Below are 20750 nucleotides of genomic sequence, written 5' to 3'. Positions count from 1 at the left end.
CTGTTCGTGTAAATAGGAAAATGCAATTAATACGATTTATTTCGATTATACACAATCCAATGGTATAAGATAAATATTATAGATACAGTTGAGATTTATTAAATCTTTTGATGTTTCTAGTTAAATGAGAAGACGGTCGAGCGTTTCTTGAAAATAATGAGATCTCATAATGATATTCATATAATTATTGATTGTACATGTTTTGGGCGGTTTTAAATGAGAAAAAAGGAGATGAAGTTTTAATGAATTTATTCCAACATTGTAAGGGTATAAAAGGGAATGAGAGAGAAAGTAATTAAAATAGTGATTTATAAGCAGATTTGTAAACTCCGATTTATCAAGATTGCTAAAGTTATGAGAAAGTAGATTCTTACGAAAGTAGTAAAAGTAAGAAATATTGTCCAATTTTCTAGTGTCGATTTTCTTCACCCTGAAATCTGGTACGTGAGTAGACATAAAGATTCTGAGGAATATGTTTTGCTTATATAAGAAAATATGCATATTATAACATAAATACTATGGACGTAACAGAGGAAATATACATATATTATAGTAAATATTCATATAGGTGTGGGATGGTTAGCGGGATGACGTTAGCGAAAGACGTGGCTGGTTGTTTATAAACGCTGTTAAGATATGTTAATGTTGTCAAGGAGTGTTGTGAGCGTTACCAAGGTTTGTTACAGTAATGGTAATGCTGCGAGAGTTGAATTAATCGTGATCGAGAGAAGTTCATCGTGTTGCTGTGACGTAGAAATAGTATTAAGCGAATTCGTGAAGTGCGATATTATATTCAATTTTGTAAGAGTGTTACAATATTGTGTTTATCATACTGTCTTTTCTGTTAATTTATAATAAACATTCCTACATAGGAAACCTTCAAGTCATTCCTACAATTTCTTTACATATGTACTTTAAAACACAAATCTATTAAATCTCGATCTAAAAAAAAAGGTCTGGTGCAATTACAGTAATCATATCACATCCATTTAACCTAGTATCGTTTTCTTCAACTAACACTTTGAACACTTGAATCATAAATTATACAACTTGCAATAATGATTGCTTACACGTTATCTCTGTTTTTTCTCACTTGATAAGATACAAGAGATTAATTAGAGCAAACAATAAATTACTACATGTTTAAGTAATATCGATAGCTTTTATAATTAATACATAAATATGTTTCCCAGTTAGAAAATTTGTTTTTACAAAATTGTTCTTAGCTACTAAATTTATACCTTCAATTAATGCCAAATTAAGAGACGTCAGTTCCACAAGTTTAGAGTGATTAGTGTGATAATTGCAAGAAATGACTCACAGCTAGTTGATTCACTGAGAAAAACGTGACGCGTACATCCCGCAATCCGTTCGCATCGATTAACCCAGTTCGCGCGTAAGATGCTGATCTATCAGGATCACTTGATTTACCTTAGGTTAGTGATTTATGAAGGTGTTATCCAACGAGATTTTGGACGGTACTTTAAAGCTGCACAGTGTGCTCGTCCCTTCACCCTTTGAAAACAGGCTGGCCCGTTTAGCCTGGTATTTTTCACTTACCTTATCCTTAGCAAAAACCGAGATTTAGAGAGCACCTGACCGAAGATGCATAGTGTATACTTTAAAATTCTGAATGGTTGTTCCATCGTGCTAGTAAAAGTGAAAAGTAAAATTATGCTCAGTCGCAGTGGGAAGGTTGTGAAAATTTCGAATCGTGAAATTACGTGAAACACGATTGTTGAAATTTCATCGAGTCACATTTTATCTTTATTGATCTTATAATGTGTTTCATCGCAAATAATATTTGCAATTTTGATTAATTAAAATTGTTTAACAACGTAGAACTACTCGGACATACTGTAAAATATAGTGTTATATATTTCACATCATCAAATGTGATCAATGCTGTGTATAGTAGTGTACTAGTAATGTTTATAACATAACGACATTAGTAAAATTTGCTAGACATGCAAAAATACAAAAAATCTTGAGAATAAAGGTATAATTACTTTTTACATCGTTCATTCCAATTTTTTGGTTAGTTTATCACACTATCAAAGGATCAATTACGATCGGTAATTTATGTATTATTCATATCGTGTGCACACAACATTATGTTCTGATTATTAATCAACACTTCTCCGAAATTATGTATCTATGAATAAACATTTCCCAGGAATTTATTAGAAATTAGTCAATCTCGGAAACTAGTCATGATTCCTTGCTCATGGAAAGTACCAACTATAATAACCTTGATAATCTCGAGATTATTCATTTCCACGTCAATGCACAAACAACTCGTTGACGTGTTATATGAATCAACTAATTGGTAGGTCTTGGTAAAAGAACATTTATATGGAATTATATAATTGAAACTTTCTTCCGATAAATCCTTGACAGACTCTTTCAATTAGTCACCACCAATCGTTAAAGTGTACCCAAACTGTATGTACGAATAATTTTAATTAAAATTATACGATGAAGATAGTATAATTATATACATATAACGTTTTGACTCCAATGAAAATAAACGTTAATTTTATTGAAAGCACCTACACGTTCTTAGCAATTGCAAGAAATTTTTAGCGTCGAAAGTACTGATTTTCCAATCAATGTTACCTAAATGCTTTTCAACCATCTTAGCATTTACCATAAATCCTTACTTGTCTTAAATTTTCCTTTTTAATGCTCTGTATAGAATAATAATGACCGGATAAAATTTTTAACACTTCTCCATAACGTCTTACATGAATGTTTCGCCTTCAAATTTTAAACATAGATGCTTCTTCTCAGCATCTTTGGAACAGTGGTGCATATTCTCTCTGCAGGTTGCCTAATGTAAAATTAAAAAGTGCTGTATCACTGGCAGCGCGCTACAGCGTTGCACGCTTATCATCAGCGCGCTTCGAAGGCGGCAAGATTCATTAACATAATTAAAACGGTGGCGAAACGGAATGAAACGGAGGCGGCAATGCATATGAATAGTTTACGGCCTTATTATTAATGTTGATGCCATTAATCTATCCACGTGGCGTGCCACGGGAATCGCAAGGTACGCGGCTTCTATTCGAAACGAGAATCACACCGCATACCTTGGCCTGAAATTAATTTCTACGCTATTTTCGTTGCTCTTGAATGACAGTTGACGTCTAAAGTAAATGATTAATTCTGAAATGCCGGTATCAAATTCGAATCTTGTTAATCGAGTTCTGTTTGAACGTAATTTCACGTATATTACGTTTTGTTATATTAATTTAATTCGAAATTCGTGACAAAAAAAAGGAAAAATTGAAACTAGTGGATTGTCGTAAAATTACAATTTTAATATAGTGTAAGCATCGTTCCTTTCAGGAACCTCCGAAAAAAATTCAAAGTTAGCACATTTTTGTACAGCTGGCGTTTTATTATGTGACGTTCGTCACTTCTTTCTGTAACTTCTCAACAATTTTTTATGTAGTTTGATAATTACATTTTTAGGAAAGATTTTTTTTCAAATAGATTTTTTTTTTGCCACTTTATGCCATTTCTTATCATTAATAGATGAAATATGTTTGATGAATGAAACACGAGACACGTTGTTTGCAGAATTACAATTATCATATTTAATGATACGTTTTTAAAATAATGAATTTTTCCTTTTATTTCGTGAATTTAACTTATAAGAACAATATTCTTTCCAATTCAACATTTTATTACTTGACAGAATTTCTTGTCAAGTAATCTTGTATTTTTAGTGAATACACAACAGAAACGCTATGATCTTTCCGAATAATCCAATATTTAAGTATCTATTCGTTTATAAATGACCTCGAAACGTGTTCCTATATATATACAAATTTTGTTATTTAAATATATCAGATAACTGTGAAATTTGTGCAAAAATCTATCGCATCAATAGAACAATTTCATACAAAGTAACATGTAGAATTATTAATACGAGTAGTTCACAGAACTTTTTCTTGCGTTTTTCGAGACCAGCAATAGAAGTCACTTTATGGTAGCAACGGATAGTTTCAGAAAAATACGCGGTCTCTTCCTGTCTGTATGGCGCGTGCCTATGACGTCGATATTGGGTCCTGTTACGAAACGGCTGTTGTTTTCAATTTAAAAAAGTTGTGCGCGTGCTTTTGGTATACAGGTTTCCGTATTCGTACTTTTTATCTGACAAACTATGTGCTATCTGCCGAAAAAAATTTTCATTTAACATCGTATTCGAGTTACTCGATCTTTTTTATGACGTTGCAAGATGCAGATACGTTGCAAGATAGCTATACGTGTAATTAAACGTGAGATGCTCTCAAATTTATTAATTACCATAATTAAATATTATATAGGCAATTATTTGATTATCAGGATTCAGGTCTAAATCACATTGTTTTTAATTGTTCATATTCTATGTCATTTTTAATACAAATTTGATACAATCATTATCTTTGATAAAAATTTAATAAAGATTGACAAAGAACTGAATATAAATAAATGAGAATTCATTATCAATCCTATCTAGAGGGAAATGCAGAAATATAATATTCAAACGAAATATTGATTTCTTTTCCTTAAGCGAGTCGCGTAGAGAAAAATTTGCTCATAGATTATTCCAGTTTTCCTCTCCACGGCTGAAGATTCCTATAAACTGTATAAACGAAAAAATTTTCCAAAGAAGCCATTTCACTTGGAGAATGTCTTTAAAAAAAGAGGAAAAGAGCCATAGAACTGGTTCCTTCAACTAAGAAAACAGCAGCACATTTTCCTCTTCGATATCACGTAGTTATTGAGAGAGAATGCTAAAGCTCGTGGATAAACGAACCTCGTGGTTTCGTTTAATTTTCAAGCAGCTCCGGATAAATCTCGCCAGTAATAGCAGATAAGGACGTTTATGCTTTCGAGAATGAATTACAACTGGCATTTATTACGGAGCATGCCAGGGTGTGTATTATGCATAGATGTGTACGCATATATGTATGTATGTCCTTATTAGCGTCTAGTACGGACCGCATAACTCGCTTGGCATCGATTATTACTTACGGCCCACAGTAAATTATCCGCAAAGCACCAACGCAGGAACTTCGAAAGACAATCTCGATAATTTCGCTGACTTATCGTTACTCCCGCGGACTCGCTCGACGTGTACACGCGTGCGCCTATTTTGCATACGATGTCTCTCCACGGTTTGTCGATTAGCAACGAGTTACGGGATAATGTACACTTATGTCGCGTCTACACTCCCTCAATGTTGGATTAGAGTTCAATTTGTGGATTATACTGTAAGCAAGAAGATAGCAACCGATTGGTTATGGTCCTAGTCAGATTATTTTCAATCAAACTCGATAAATCTTCACTAATGGTTAAATCCAGCTGTACAGCAGGCGTGCGAGAGTAAAACACAAATACATAATCTCATGATTGGTGATCGGACAACATTTAGAAAAGTAATCTCGATTCACGTTGGAAAGGTGATTTAGCAGTTTCTCCACGGTTTATCAATTAACGACGAATTACCAGATAATATTCACTTACATCGCTTCTACGAATCCTTGACGTTGGATTAGAATTCAATTTGTGGATCGTACTGTAAGTAAGAAGATAGTACTGGATGGTTATAACTCTAGACAGATTGTTTTATCTTAATTGAACTCGATAAATCTTCACTAACGGTTAAATCCAGCTACACGGTATATCTGTGGAAGTAAAAGACGTACACGTAACTTTCTGATTGGTGATCCAACCGCATTTAGAAAAGTAAACGCGACACGATTCACGTTGGATAGATGGTTAGAAGTCTAGTGGAAGTGGAAACAATGGGACAGAGCAAATTGCCTTTTGCTGGCGAATAGAAAGCCGAGGTTTCTTAATGGCGAACAAAGTTGCTTGAGAGGTAACGTCGCACGATTTCGTTGAATGTCGACGCGTTCGTTAGGCTGGAATTTTGCGGGCACGCGGTTGATTGTGTTTAAGCAACGAACAGTGGCGAAGTGTTTCGTTCAAGTTCTATCATTTCGAGAGTTTTCCTGGAGTAATTCTGCGTACTGCCTCGAATCTCTGAATGTTGGATCGACCAACCGGGGATATGTTAACGAGTGTTTGATTTAAGAGATTGCAATTTTTAATGCGAAGTTCAGAATTGGACAGTGGAACACTAAAATATAAAGACTATGTTTCGTTATATTCAAATTTAGATTTATTTAGTTATGATTAAGTTTAATGTTATTATTACGAGCAGAAATGTCTGTCTTTTCTTATTTCTACACAGTAATGGGTATCTACGTCGATATCAGTATCTATACGAAAAGACTTTTTTACGTTTTTATGAATGTAAGCAATAACATGTTACTTATATGGAACACGGTTCTGTATTATTATCGCTTCAACTACAATGTTATTTTGGGTCTATGTAAAATATTACTATATTTCAGAAATGCAAACCTATATTTGAGAAAATAAAGTCCTAGAACCGTCTTAAAATGTATATTGTTTCTTCTTCCAATGTATGTGAACCTATTGAATGTAAAGAAGTAAAAACGGCTTAAATAAATATACTTCCAATTTCCATCAAATTTTGTCAACCTGTTACCTGTTTTTAAAAAGCATCTTTGAATTTAACCCAACAGGTCCTTCCCATTTTTTATATTATATCCATATTACGTTAAAGTACTTACTTCCTTTTAGTTACAAGTTAACATGAGAATAACAAAAAATCAGCAGAAATATACTGTGTTTCGGTCTATTTTTGCTTTTAATGCTTCACGACACGAAACGAGGGTGTATACAAAGCGACTATAGAAAATAAGTTCGTTGAAATTAGCCAGCAGAGAATATACAGATCTGAATTCTCAACATAGTTCAATAAAAGAGAAAAAAAGGGAAAATACCAGAAGCCTTTAATAAAACTGCGCTACGAACGACCTTCGTTAACGCACTGTATTCTGCTTGCAGCGTGCTCGAAATTCAGCAGCTCTCGGAATATAGTGGTGCGTTCGCGGAACGGCTGCTATCTGGTTGTACCAGGAGGAATATCACGGACGCTCGCGGTGGCAACGTAACGTGAATCGACGACTCCAGAATCGTTGACCTTTCTCGTCGTCTAATGACGTTCGTAACGACCGTCAGCTGGAAGTCAAGCAGATTGTTTACGTACGACAAAGACTTCGAAACGAACTGATGGTATACGTATACGTCGACGTCTCACCTGCTGCCTTAAAGCTTCACCCAAGCGCAGAAATGAATACCACTTCGCGTTCTTAATGACGTGATTTACTCGGTCTTCATTTGGTTAAGCGAAAAACACTCGCGACGTTCGCGACTCGTTCGTATAGCCAAGGGAAAGGAAAGGCTGGCAGGAAGGCAACGGCTAGCCGACAGGAAAATTAGGACACCCGATATATAGATAGCGGACGTTCCGTTGGTTCGCTAGACCGATATACATCCCCGTTCATAACTGTTAGGTGACTTACTAGACGTTTACAGTGAATTATAGTGGCTCACCAAAGTATTTCAACGCTTACTTATTTTAGATACTGTAGAAGATTTTTATGTATATATATGAATGTGTTGTATAAAACGTTTGGAAATTTCAATCAACCCTGTAATGGAACATGATTGTCATAAGTATATCGGTAAAGTTTGAAAACAATGAGAAAACGTGTAGAATATATGAGATATAAATATGCAGAAGTTACATGATATTTAGATCTACGATCATGGAATTAAAGGTAATAGATAACGAAACAATTTTAGTCAGGTGTAACGAATATAGATATAATTGATTCTTAACAGAAATGAAACTACTCATCAAAGAATAGAGAGCTCTTAAACTTACGTTTAAGAGATTGGCGATTCATATTTGTGTCTTAAAAGATGTATAATATTCTAATTCTATTAAAACACAACCAACAGTGCCTCACGATAGTATTCCAACACTTACCATAAAAAACTTTTATATATATTCAATGCGTTATATAAAACGTTTACATACATATTCTGACTATTCACGCTGGACATGTCAAAAATATTTTTTGATTGCACTGAAAGGATGAATAGTTTTCTGGATAATTTAAATCAATTGTAACATCTTACATGAAACTGGGAGATGTTCTAATACTTATGAACGATAGTGTATGATGACTAGAGAGAGGCTTTGGAGGCAGTAGGGAGACGGCTGGGTGGTTAGTGGGTGGCGAATAGGCAGAGAGGGAAGAGACGAGGGTGAGGCGGCTTCTAGAGGCTAGAGAGTGTCGAGAGACCCGTTCTGGGAGTGTGGATGGTAGTAGGGACTCCCGAGTGAGCTGTTTGCAGTTCCTTCCACAAGCCTCCAGTTTGCATTAGTTTGCATACGTGAGTGAAAGTTTAAAGTTTAGTAATTTAAACAGCCGCGCGCTGTCCCTTTTCCGAAGAGCTTCCGTGGATATATGTGCATTCGCACATATATTACGTGCATTCTATATCGTGCCATACCACCGGCTATGTGCACCACAACCATGGCCACGTACAGGTTGCCGGCTCCCGTGTCTGGGAATATTCAACGGATGCAGTTAAGTATTCCTGCCGCTGGCCCGACTCAACCGTCCCTCCCCTTCTCTTCTCCTCTTGTCTAGCCCATCTCTTTTTTCATATTGGCACGCTCCATGAGAAAAAACAAACTGGCCCCGCATTTACTTCGCATTCCCGACGGACTTCTTTTTTTCCTTTCCTGTATATGTCGACCAGGTGCCCGCTAGCTGCACTATTTTTGAATACTGTTATCATATTTTCCAGATTTTTCAACGGTCCAGGAAATTGAACAGAAAATTTTGATGGAGTTTCGAGTAACGACAGTCGCGGAGTTTCTCGGCAAATCTTCGATACGCTCAAGTATTTTTATAGATGCTGTTAAAACTAAAATATACTATAATAGCAATTGATTGAAGTTAATAAATAAAATTTGTACGAACACATATAGCAGGAACGTTCGTCCGATTAAATGTTTAAGAATGTTGAAATGACGAATAATAACGAACAATTAAATTTAACGAGCTACTAACTAATAATTAATTACTAAAACGTAATAGCGCGATTATGTTACGTACAAATGTGTCACAGACGCGATATTCATTATACACGTGTTGTTTATACAGTATGATAGATATGAAGATTCATTTTGCTCGGTCCCTTCAATTCACGTTCACACGGCAAATAATTATTGCCTAACTTATCAGTTAGTATGCTTTTCATTAAAACGCGTGCGATATTTTGCGGATATATTTGAACGGACTGAAATAATTTTTCAAGTAGAATATTTTACGCAGCATGCCAAACCGACAAATGATTTGATCGTTTGTATCATATATCATATTGATTTTGTATTTTTTCTATATCGTCGAGGGTGTATTAACCTTCTCGGAGATCGATGTTTTTGATTTCGAAATATATTTTCCTGTTCCAAGTAATTAATCCTAGATATTCTGATATAATGATCTATTGTCTTAGAACAGGAAAATTTAACCAAACATATAATTGTAGCTATAAATTTTCCAGTTTTATAATAAGGAATTTGCCCGTTCAATGAGAAAAAAAGTAACTGTATAAAAGAATTGAAACTAGTTTTCATGTACTTTCAAATAGTTAACAGTAGAATTTGTGAAAGTTTTGGGAAATTTCTCATGTTTACAAAAATATACACGATATATCCAGGGAATTGGGGAATGAACTGAAACAAAGGGCTCTTACATTTATTCGTAATAACAAGATATTTACAGTGACTACACATCCAATATTTACACATCACTACAGAAATTTGAAAATGAAATGTCTATAGAACCTGATGGAGAAATGCATCGCTAGAAATGAAAGATACGTGCAAATACCTTTCGTAGCCATCGTAGGTTGAATAGAGATTTCAAGACTTCTAGCCAACTCCATGTGTCCCAACAGTAATGGAAGGATTAAAATTTACAAATTTCTTTTTACACGATTTTAACCTAGAATTAAACGCGTGCTCAGCGTTCCACTTTCCCGCAATTTTCGATTTCTGTGGCGATCTTGCTCTTTGGAAGCCGCTATTAATAAGAATCCTTTCGATTGAACTAAATTCCCATTTCTATTCCTTCCTCCACTATTCCCACTAGTCCTTTTGCTTGCGGCTTCCCAAAAGTACGAATTCCCTGCCACGTAGTTTCATTCCCCCTTCCCAGCTTTTCCCAAATGGCTCCTCTCTTTCTCTCTGCCTGGCATCGCCACCAATGACATAGTTATTTTTCGCCATGGGAGGAAGAAAGACGGAAGTCCGTGGATGGGGATGAAGAGGAAGATTCGACATCGATACGTTACATCTCTCTGAATATATTACTACTCGGCCACCGAACGAATAAGCACGCGAATGCTTGGTCGTGCGCGTACTTACACGGGGTTTAGTGATTTACGATATCGCGAAGCTACTTTTCGAAGCCGAGAAATGCACTGTGGTTGAATGCTACCGAGGACTCTTTTCAGACAACGTGTTTTGTTATTTATGAACATTACCATTTATACAGTGGTCCATGAAAGTATTCAGACATTTATAAAAACCTTTTATGAACCTATTATGAGTCTTATGCGAAGCATTTTGAAATGTTCTTGGCACCGTAACGGGACACTACTATATTGGTGACCATATCAGCAAAATTAGAAACAGATACGCCAGGAATCATTGAGAAAATAATCAGGTCAATGAAAACGCGTCTACACGCTTGCCTTACATTGTAAGGTGATCATTTTAAGCGTCTTCTGTGGAGGCAATCAGGTAATGGACGACAAAACACGAAACTCGTTATATTTTATAAACAAAGAGAAATAAAATATATAATTATTTGAACTATTTTTCATTGTTTTCGGATATACAGCCAATCTCTGAAGTGGATTTCTCATATTACGGCGCATCTTGCACTACATACATCTACTGTTTAAATATCACTATTTGTATTAATATTACAAGAAGACTTAATCCATCTCTTAATTAAAAAGTTAAAAGATCTAAAAATAAAGTGTTTGCCAAATAAAAAAATGGTTCCGTAAGAGAAACGGCAATTTTATTGCATATTGATTTTAGAAAACCAATTTAATCGCCTCACAATATCGTTATATGTATTACGTTGATTGTAATGAATAAAATTATTACGTTTCGATTTATACGTAATTTTGTAATTAAAATATATTTTCTCACGTGTCTGGATACTTTCATGCAGTAGCAGCGTAGCTCGATTCTTTTGATTAAAGTTTCATTAAGAGCGTGTTTATGGGAAAGCCCGGGATATGTTATGGCTACGATGTATGCGACCCCTCTACCTTTAAGTGGATTTTTTCGAGTCGACCGAAAACACCGATAAACGTGGATTTGTGGACCGTGCATTCTGTTCCGATTCTATGGTATGGGTTTGTACGAACTTCGATAACGAAAGACTTTTTGGAATATAGCCGGTTTTATGGAATTTATTTATGGTATCGTATTTTGTTCGTACAAAATTACCATTCTCGTGAATGGTTAGAATTGGAGAATGGATGAAAATATCTTAAATTGGTAAGAATCTATAAAAACTTTGAATAATATAAGTAATGAATTTAGTACAATTTATTACAACATGGACATTTCTTAGCAATAGCTTGTTAAATTTTGCTGTTAATTTTTTTAAATGAAGAAGATTATATAATGCTGATTAAGGTACATTAACCACTATTTGATATAATTTCCACAATAATTAATTTGTGCATGTTATATGTTTTCAATAATCGTCATCCATGCAATTATGGTGAAGAGCGCGACCGTCGAAAGTTAAAGGAGATACAATATATCGTCTACACACATATGTCTGACCACAGAGAAACCATTTATCCTTAAATCATAAACACTGGATTTTCATTATATTCTCTGGCATACAGCATGAAACACTTAAGTTACAGTTCTCTTTGTCATATTATAAAATGTTCATAACTTACTCTTTTCTTGTTACGATATTATTATATATTTATTTGTTGACGTGTAAATTTTAAGTATTGTATTAATTGTAAATGGAAGCAAATTTATTGCGCCATATTTTACTTCTGTATACAATAGTTACGTAACAAAGAGTTAAAAGGTCACAAAGTATAAAATTCTTTACATTAAATATATTACATCACATTTACATACATTATATAACAAAGATAAAAATGTCAACAAACACGGTGTAAAACGAATAATTCTCACAGTTTCTACTTTCTACGATAACTTATTAACTATTTATTGAATCTTTGTAGGTATATCATGTATATGAATCTTTCTTCTATCAAACATTTCAATATTTATAGAATCGTGTATTGAGTATATGTTTAAACAAGTACCGATATAAATACGGTGTACTAGCTTGTGCATCAGGTAAAATGCAAATTTGTATCCGCTTTAAAGCAGGCCACGAGATCTTTTCTTATTCTCGTTATTCTCCTCCGTGCTCCATTTCTGTCTTGCAATCAGTGACATCTCCTTTGCTCCATTTTCAGCTCAATTGCGCGCGTGACTTTCTTCGCTCTTGCCGTGCTATCCAGGTAACAGAAATCCGGACTCTTATGAGACGCATAATTGTCGCGATGTAAGGCAACTCCAGACGAGTTACTTGCTACGATAATCATCCATACAAAGGAACAACGATGTTGCACGGGACCTCCTCCTATGCAACCAGTTTCTATTTTCGTGGTGTAAAGATCGTTCGATTTGTAATCGTCGTTACGGGTAACGCAAACAGAAATCTAGAAGATAAAATGAGAACTTGATGATAAATATGCAATGTGAATAGATTTTTATGTACGTGTGGAGAATTTAATGTAATAACAAGTAATATACAAAAATATATAAATATCTAAAATTTAGTATTTGTTATAGGAGTCAGTAAACGAAAGATATGTTAGCCTGGGTCCTAGTTTTTTAGTTGAATTCATACAAACATAAAATTAATAAATACTGTAATTTCATTAAACGTTAACTAAAGTTTCTTTAATATAAACATAAGGTTTCATTGAATAATTTGACAAAAGAATATCATTTATAGAATGAGTATAGAATTTTTGTTCACTGTGTAAAATTTGATTGCAAAGTGTCAAATCTTCTGATAAAATTATAATCAAGATTATTGTTCACAGCGAGTGTAGCCCATCAATAAAACGCTGACCTCTTTTCATATTTGTGGTGAAGTGTTTCTTAATAGGATATCTTAAAGTTGTCTAACTAATTAATAGTTGTAAAGAACAAAGCAAAAGAAAAACTGAAACATGCTGTCGACAATAACGGTACAGAGAATGGAATATTAAGCGATAATAACATTAGGTATCGCTTCATCTTTGTTATGCTTCAGTAAAAGTTTAAAAAGCATTCTGTGTATTAAAAACAACCACAGGCTAAGAGATAGTAATGAAAAGCTTTTGACTTGAAAATAAACAAGGGCGAAAAAGAAAAGCTACAAGATTGATATACTAAATTAGTTACAAACAGTGATGTACTAGCATTCTTTATTTATTTATACTTATCTTGTATCAAATGTCGGAAAACAAAAGCATAGATGTATACATGTCCCGCTTTTTATCACTTCACTAGAACCACTCTGTGTTTATTTTTAACATACATTTGTTTGTCTGGGGAAGATTACTTTGTAACATATTCTCTACAGTCTGATAGCAGAGTATGTATGATCAACGATTAAAAACTATATAGTCGACCACAAAGTTCTATCATTTGTCGTTAGTAAAGTGTAGTATTTTTTATTCTGTAGTGGATTATTGAAATTGTAAAATACATGAAAATAAAAGCATTTAAAGTAAAAAAGTAAGAAAATTGTAAACAATGTAAATGTGATAATTTATAATTCTGCATAAATATCACAAAGAAATTAATTTTGTCGGAAGAATATTATGAAAAGGAAATACTTTCAATATTGAATGTTTTTAGTTAATTGTTTTGTATAAAAATCAAGTATCTTAATCTACATGTCGAAGGTCTTTCCCAATACAAATCAAATATAACGTTTCATAACTCTATCACAGTTTCACAGCTTTTCCAATAGAGATAAATATTTTTAATAGCAACAGAGTGTCAAAACTTCCAAGAAAAACATGTCCTGTTATATATTGTCAAATAAAAAAGCTTATACTAAAAATATTGATAGACAAGGCAATACCAACGAGTTCCGTATCTGTGCGCCAAAAAGTGAACCGGTTTATTTTATTTTCGCCTTAGTACAATTATTTTCACGTTATAAGAATTATTTCAAGGCGGGAGTTATTATAGACAAGTTTTATATTTTACAAACGCGTCATTTCTTCTTTTCCTGTTTATCTTCAAGATCTACATTTTCGATATTTCCATCAATTCTACGCTTTTACACAAATTACAATTCAATGCATTAAAATTAGCTTACCAAACCTGCTGCGAATAATTCTGGTTCTCTATGACCCAACTATTCTAATTAAATACTAATTAAGAGTTAAAAAGAAAATTTAGGCAGTATATACCTGAATTCCAAAATGCAGGAAACAAAGTCCTAAGAGCATCATATATTCCATCTGACTCTATTTCAAACAAATACTAATTTGTATGATAACATAGACATTACAATAAATTAAAAAATTTAATGCAATTTTAATTAAAGCAGGACACCGAGCATCATCATATCTGTCGTATGACAATTATAATAACACGTCACAACGTTGAACATAATGCGACAACACGTAGCCGCTTTACCATTACTTGGTGCACTATTTCCGGTGTTTGGATAGTTGTGCGTTTTCAACACATCCAACTAAAGCATCGTCGGGTTAACAACACTGTTCGCGCGTCGTTGTCGTTTCAGCACTTGGGGGACGTCGAAGCTGTATTTCGCTGCAATTGCAGAGCTGCAGTTGATTTTGGATAATTTCAGAATTCAAGAGAGCCGGTCGGTCTCCATCAGCGGAGAACCAACCGGTCGGAATTACTCTTAGCTTTCAAAGCTGCTCCTAATTTCATAGAGACTCATCAAAGTCTGTCGAATTAGCGACCGGAGCCTATTACGTGCCGTAACGTAGTTACTCCAAACGTCAGTCGAACTGACAAAGTTTGACGATATTATCGATGATCACGATGCACAAATATTCAGGCGGCAATCCTGTTCAGCGATTATCAGATTTTCGAAAAAAATGCAAAAATTATAACATCTTGCATAGATTGGTTAATTCACTTGATGAATGTAACTAACGAAGGAATAAGTCTGGTTGAATTCTTTTATTATTACTATCTATTTTATTGGGATATTGTATCGTAGATACTGATCACACAGAAATCAAACTGATCAACTTCATCGACTAAATTTTTTGGTTTTTAAGAAATTAAATACTAATTGCACGTATTGACATTAAATATAAATTCTCAAAAAATTGAATTATTTAATTAATATTACAAAATTTGGCTGATTTTATCTTCGCTGAAAAATAATCGATTACTAATAAGATAGTGCTACTAAAAACAGATAACTAGTTTAAATATCGCAGGTATGGGATTGAATTATCGATACAAAATCGTCACAGATATAAAAGAAAATGATAAAACAATTTCTAGAATTTTTAATAATAACTTTTATTAAAACACTGACCAAATTGTAATCCTTGTTTATGATTTAATAAGATCAATTTATACAAACAAAGAATCAAATATAAATAGATGTGGCGAGAAAATAACGTTCCCTTAAATTTTTAAGACTTTGCATAATTGAGATCATCTGTAGGTGACAGCTTGGCTACGAAGTTTGACGGGGAAGAATTGATGACCTAGATACTTTAATTGAATGGTATCCGAACTAACTTGCAGGAATTTTAAAAACTGCATCTCTTAATCTCGGCAACTCAGTCAAACGGACGCTCAATAACACTGTATTATGTTTAAAAAATTTGCCTTAATGTCTATACCTTGAATGTGTTTTTTAGGTCTCTTTACCTATCAAATAATACATAGAAGAGAGTGAAATTATAAGAAAAGAATATTTAGAAATGTTGATTCTGTAAAAATACAGCGAATTCTTTTTTCTATTTTCTATTTTCTAACTTTTCAAACAATCCAGTAGATTAGCGTTGAATCTGTTGCACGTGCTCAGAACATATATTATTACCAGTCACTAACTGCTTGTGTTGTTACTTTGTCACACTCGATATAAATTAAGCAAAGCCCCCGAAATATTGCAACTAAGATTACTCTAACATAGCACTGATAAATGTTGCAATGCTTAAAATACTGCATATTTTAAGGGGCAAGGCAGCATTAGCACATCTATTACAAAATATCGTAATATCACTGTATCGATTTTCTTTTTTAATTTTTACTAAATTGTAGATGTTTATGCATTTACGTGAAATTTAAATGTTCCAAAATGTACAGAATGCACGTAATATGCAAAGATACAATATTAAATTCTATTTTTTTCAGTGGGTTTATAAAAATACGAATAAGTAATAAATTACTATTGCCATATGAATAAATTACCATTTACCATTAGCACTAAGGATAACTCGCGGATAATCACGCTGTGATTTTCGTCAACATTCTTTCTCTCCAAAGTCCAAACTTTCCAGCTGTATCATTACTATATTTCAATTCCATTAAATTTCAGTAGTTAGAATCTAAACCCGGAATTACGTTGTCTTTGCGAAAGCAATTCTCTAAACTGGCAAGCTATTTCAACTAAAACTGCAGCGATTCGGGCTATATCAATAAAACCGGTGGAAAATGAAGCGGATGCAACAACTGTCAGTTTAAAAGCGGAAAAGTAAATTGCACCAAACAGTTCCTTTGTGACGTTCTTCCTTCTTCTCACTCTCTTCTCCGCGAAGAACAAAATACCAGCATAATATCGATTCCTCTATATAAATATCGCGATCTATCCATTCAAAACCAGCGATACTTCATCGTTAACGAAGAAACCGGAGAGAAAATTGTCCCTATTCGTTTTCACCCGCGAAATTCTCGATTCTCCCCTAAGGTTCTGTTTATGCAAATGTTCCAGGACCAAGAGGTAGGTCGGCGGATATTTCTTTTTTCTTTCGTAACTAGCAAGCAGCATCAAAAGCATTCTCTATCGAGTTCGGATGAAATGGTCGACGCTGCCAAACCAGCCACGGATTTGCGCGGTCGACCAGGATAACGAGTTAAAGTTCAGCAAGCTGTTTCTGGCCGTGTGAAGTAAGAGCTGATTAGAATGCGGATGAGGTCGATCGGCTGGCTATGCTGCCGGTACCGGTGAACATGTATATTCAACGCGGTTTCCAACCGAGAGCCGAGTCGAGGAATCGATTTCGTGCCTTACAACTCTCCGCTCTTTGAGAAGCGGGCCCGACGCTGAATAAAAAGAAGTGAACTGATTTTAATGTTAAAGAAGGGAACTAATTTTTACTATTATACTCCTTTCGCCGCGTCCGTTTCTGTTAACTGATTTATTTCCCTCTTTTGGGGGTTAAAAGCGCGGATTCAAAGAAATTATGTACCTATTATGAGACACGAATGAAACGCGACTGAGAATAGGTTGAGAAGGGAGTAAAATCTAAATATTTCTAATCAGATGTTTCAACGATCAACGATATATTTTTGTATTTATTTGACTTCTAAACTTAGATTTCTGGAAGAGATAATCGCTAAATGTCTGTAATATCTTTAAATGATAAGCGATGAAATGCTAAAGTTAACTAAGAGATGTATGTTTTTATATTTCACTTGTAACACGTATGTTATCTCAACTTTTCGATTACAAATACACTACTGAAATATTAATATTTTCATTTAAAATTTTAAAAATCTCCAAATTCAATAATCTGTCGCTTTCCTAACTTTAATTATTGCGTTTACCAACATCACGAAGCACACCGGACTTTAAAAGAGAAAGTTTTAAATCTAAAATTTGAATCTATACCTCTATTGCATGTTCGATGTGAAATGTCAACAGCGATATTAAAAAACAAACATAAAATGCAAAGTGGAACTTTTTCGACTAAGAACTCTGCAAGGAAAGCATTTCGAAAACGATAATTTCGCTGTGGAAAAATAATATTTAAAAGTGAGTACTTTTGAAACGCGCTGCTGAAATTGTTAATGATTGCTTTGTCTTCAACGCGAATACTTCCTTGTTTCCGATAGAGTATAGCAACCACATGTTAAAAGAATTGTTGGCGCGTCAAATTCCGAAATTTCAAACGATTTCTACCTCTATTGACTGATTGAAATTGACACGTCTATAAACAAGATGTGAAAAAGAAGGAACAAATACTTTTGATTTCATTCGAAACGTTGAACGCTTTTATCGTTGGAAAAGGATTAAGTTGCTTGATACAAACGTTCCACGAGTGTGATAGTACTGTATTATCCCGGAAAATTGGTTCAACATATCGATAGATATTGAGATTAACAATTTTCCAGCGGAGGAAGTTGAAAGGTGAAATAATTCGTGCAGGCAGATCGAACTTTATCATTTACTTTCGTTGCACTTTCGAAATTTCATCTGACGATAAAATCCTAAATATCTGGATACACCTACATAGGTTACAAATGCTTGAACGCAATAAAATGGAAGAGGACGTTGGGGATACGATGTATAATGCTTGCGCAAACATTTTAGCAGGACAGTTTTCAGATTTTACGACCGTGTACTACTTTCTACTCTCCAGCAAGATATACTGGTAACCAGTTATCGGAATCGAGCAGCGGCGAAAAAGTCATGCAAAATTACGAGATCCTATTCGCGAAATAAATTTCACAAATACTTATAACAACAACAACAATAAAAAAAGGAAGAAAGAAAGAAATATGCACAAACTGACGAAGGTATTCGAAAATTTGTGCATGTCTTTTATGGATACTATCATGTGTATCATGAGATTCGACTATGTTTGTGTCTGAATACTCCATTGAGCCAACGTATGTTTGCTTCATGGCTGTCTTTAGAATTAAGCGAATCATTTCAACATATTATTTTTTACGATTATCGGAGGCACCGGTATGTTCGACGACTAACGAGAATAATGAAGTGTTCCTTTTGTTTGAAATCCCTCTATATCTCGTTCGTTTCTTTTAACGCAACAAAAAGGATAATTACGTTGTAATTATACATTGTGAAGCGTACTCGAAACTCTGTAATGCGGAAACTTCTGTCCAGATCTGTTTGAGCACCCTCCACGACAGATATAATCGCAGGTCACTGATCGTGGTTTTGCGGGTTAACCTTACATGATGATATTAATGGGGACCAATACTTAAAGGGACTAATTGGTACTTCCCCGTTAATTTCCTCGATTTTCTAGATACCCCGTCATCTTCAACGATCGATATAATTTCGTTCTTTTAGGACAAAACATCCAAAGTTTCGCGCTCGAGTAAGCTATCCCGTTATAGACTAAAAAGACTTTTTATTGAAAGAAAGAATTTTTATTGAATATGTCTACAGATCTTTTAGCTTATTACTAACATTAATACTACCATTTATTCATGTTAAGTAGGTGTATAAATATAATTGTATAAAACAAACAAATGTCTAGTGCCAATAATTCATGCAAATCGTAACAACTTCAATATTAATATCTATGAAACTTATGTAGACATATATTCTATATCATACATATCAATTCTGAAGGCTAATAATAAAACTACAAAACATTACAATAGAAGTGAAATTTACCCCTTTACGTTATCGTTTCATAGTTGTTACATTTACATTTCCATAAAAATAGAAATGGCGGAAAATAATATAAAAGGATTTGTTATTTATTAAGGAGTTGTTATTTATTTAATTACTACGAGAGATATCTAAAGTTTCTATAACGTCATGCCTCGAAGTACTCAAGAATAAAGCAGAAATCTGTATCTTTTATCTTCTGTAAAATAATTCAGTAATTACATATATTGTTTTTATGTAACCCTATATGAAAATGATAATCATGTTTTTTTTATCGCCTTGATACGTTTCGGTACACCCAACAATTCGAGGTTAGAATACTTGCCATATACCGTTTTCTTGAGCCGGTGCTCGACTTTTATCGCTGTTATCGAACGTATACACGTTATAGATTGTATCGAGGGCACATTGTCGAGGTACATCTCGCCAGAATGTCGTTACCTTTCACCGTATCAGGTTGAGGTTTCCATTTGTGCCTTTCAACGAATTCTTCCAGGCATTTCATGCTCGCTGCATTCTTTTCTCGCCATCCTCTAACCGATCTTTACCTTCTTTCACGGTTTTCTGTCGCGGACATAGGACGTCAAACAGAGAGATCTATATAGAAACAAAACCGAATTAAACTTGGAAACGTTTGAAGTCAGTTGTCCTCAAGATATTATTTAATAACGTTTCATTTGCGAGAAAGATTGGAATTTTATCTCTAAACTGCGTTCTTTCTTAATTCTCGTTCCTTTTTCATTTTTATTTCGTTTCTTAATTGGTCAATCGGACGAAAACTTTAGTTTTTGTTTGAAGGAAGAGGTCTTAGTTCTTACTGATTGTTTAGATTTTTAAATAATATTGGAATTTTACTTAATTCGCATCATATAATTTCCGTTAAATTCTTTCTTCTTTCTCTTTCTTTTTTTAATTAGTGCAGTACAGCGAGTTTTTTTTCCAAAGAAAAAATTAACGATACTTTCTTTTAATTTGTTTATGGTTGGGGGACCTGAAAAGAATATGAAATTTTATATATGTATCATTTTTTAAAACTCTCGACTTGCTTTGTATAATTTTCTTTATTTTTTAATTGATTAAGAAACTTCTTAA

General features: G+C 34.0%; 1 long non-coding RNA gene across 1 annotated transcript in view; it reads right to left on the bottom strand.

The window, feature by feature from the left end:
* Positions 1-19897: 19897 nt before the first annotated feature.
* LOC112212058 overlaps positions 19898-20750 on the bottom strand; it is a 224124-nt gene continuing 223271 nt past the window's right edge. The window contains exon 5 of the long non-coding RNA XR_004460904.1: positions 19898-20255. This is a non-coding gene — a long non-coding RNA (uncharacterized LOC112212058). The remainder of the gene's footprint in view (positions 20256-20750) is intronic.

This window comes from Bombus impatiens, unplaced genomic scaffold (genome assembly GCF_000188095.3).
Source record: "Bombus impatiens unplaced genomic scaffold, BIMP_2.2 scf_0102, whole genome shotgun sequence".
Classification (NCBI taxonomy): domain Eukaryota; kingdom Metazoa; phylum Arthropoda; class Insecta; order Hymenoptera; family Apidae; genus Bombus; species Bombus impatiens.
This window is presented reverse-complemented; position numbering and strand designations above follow the sequence as displayed.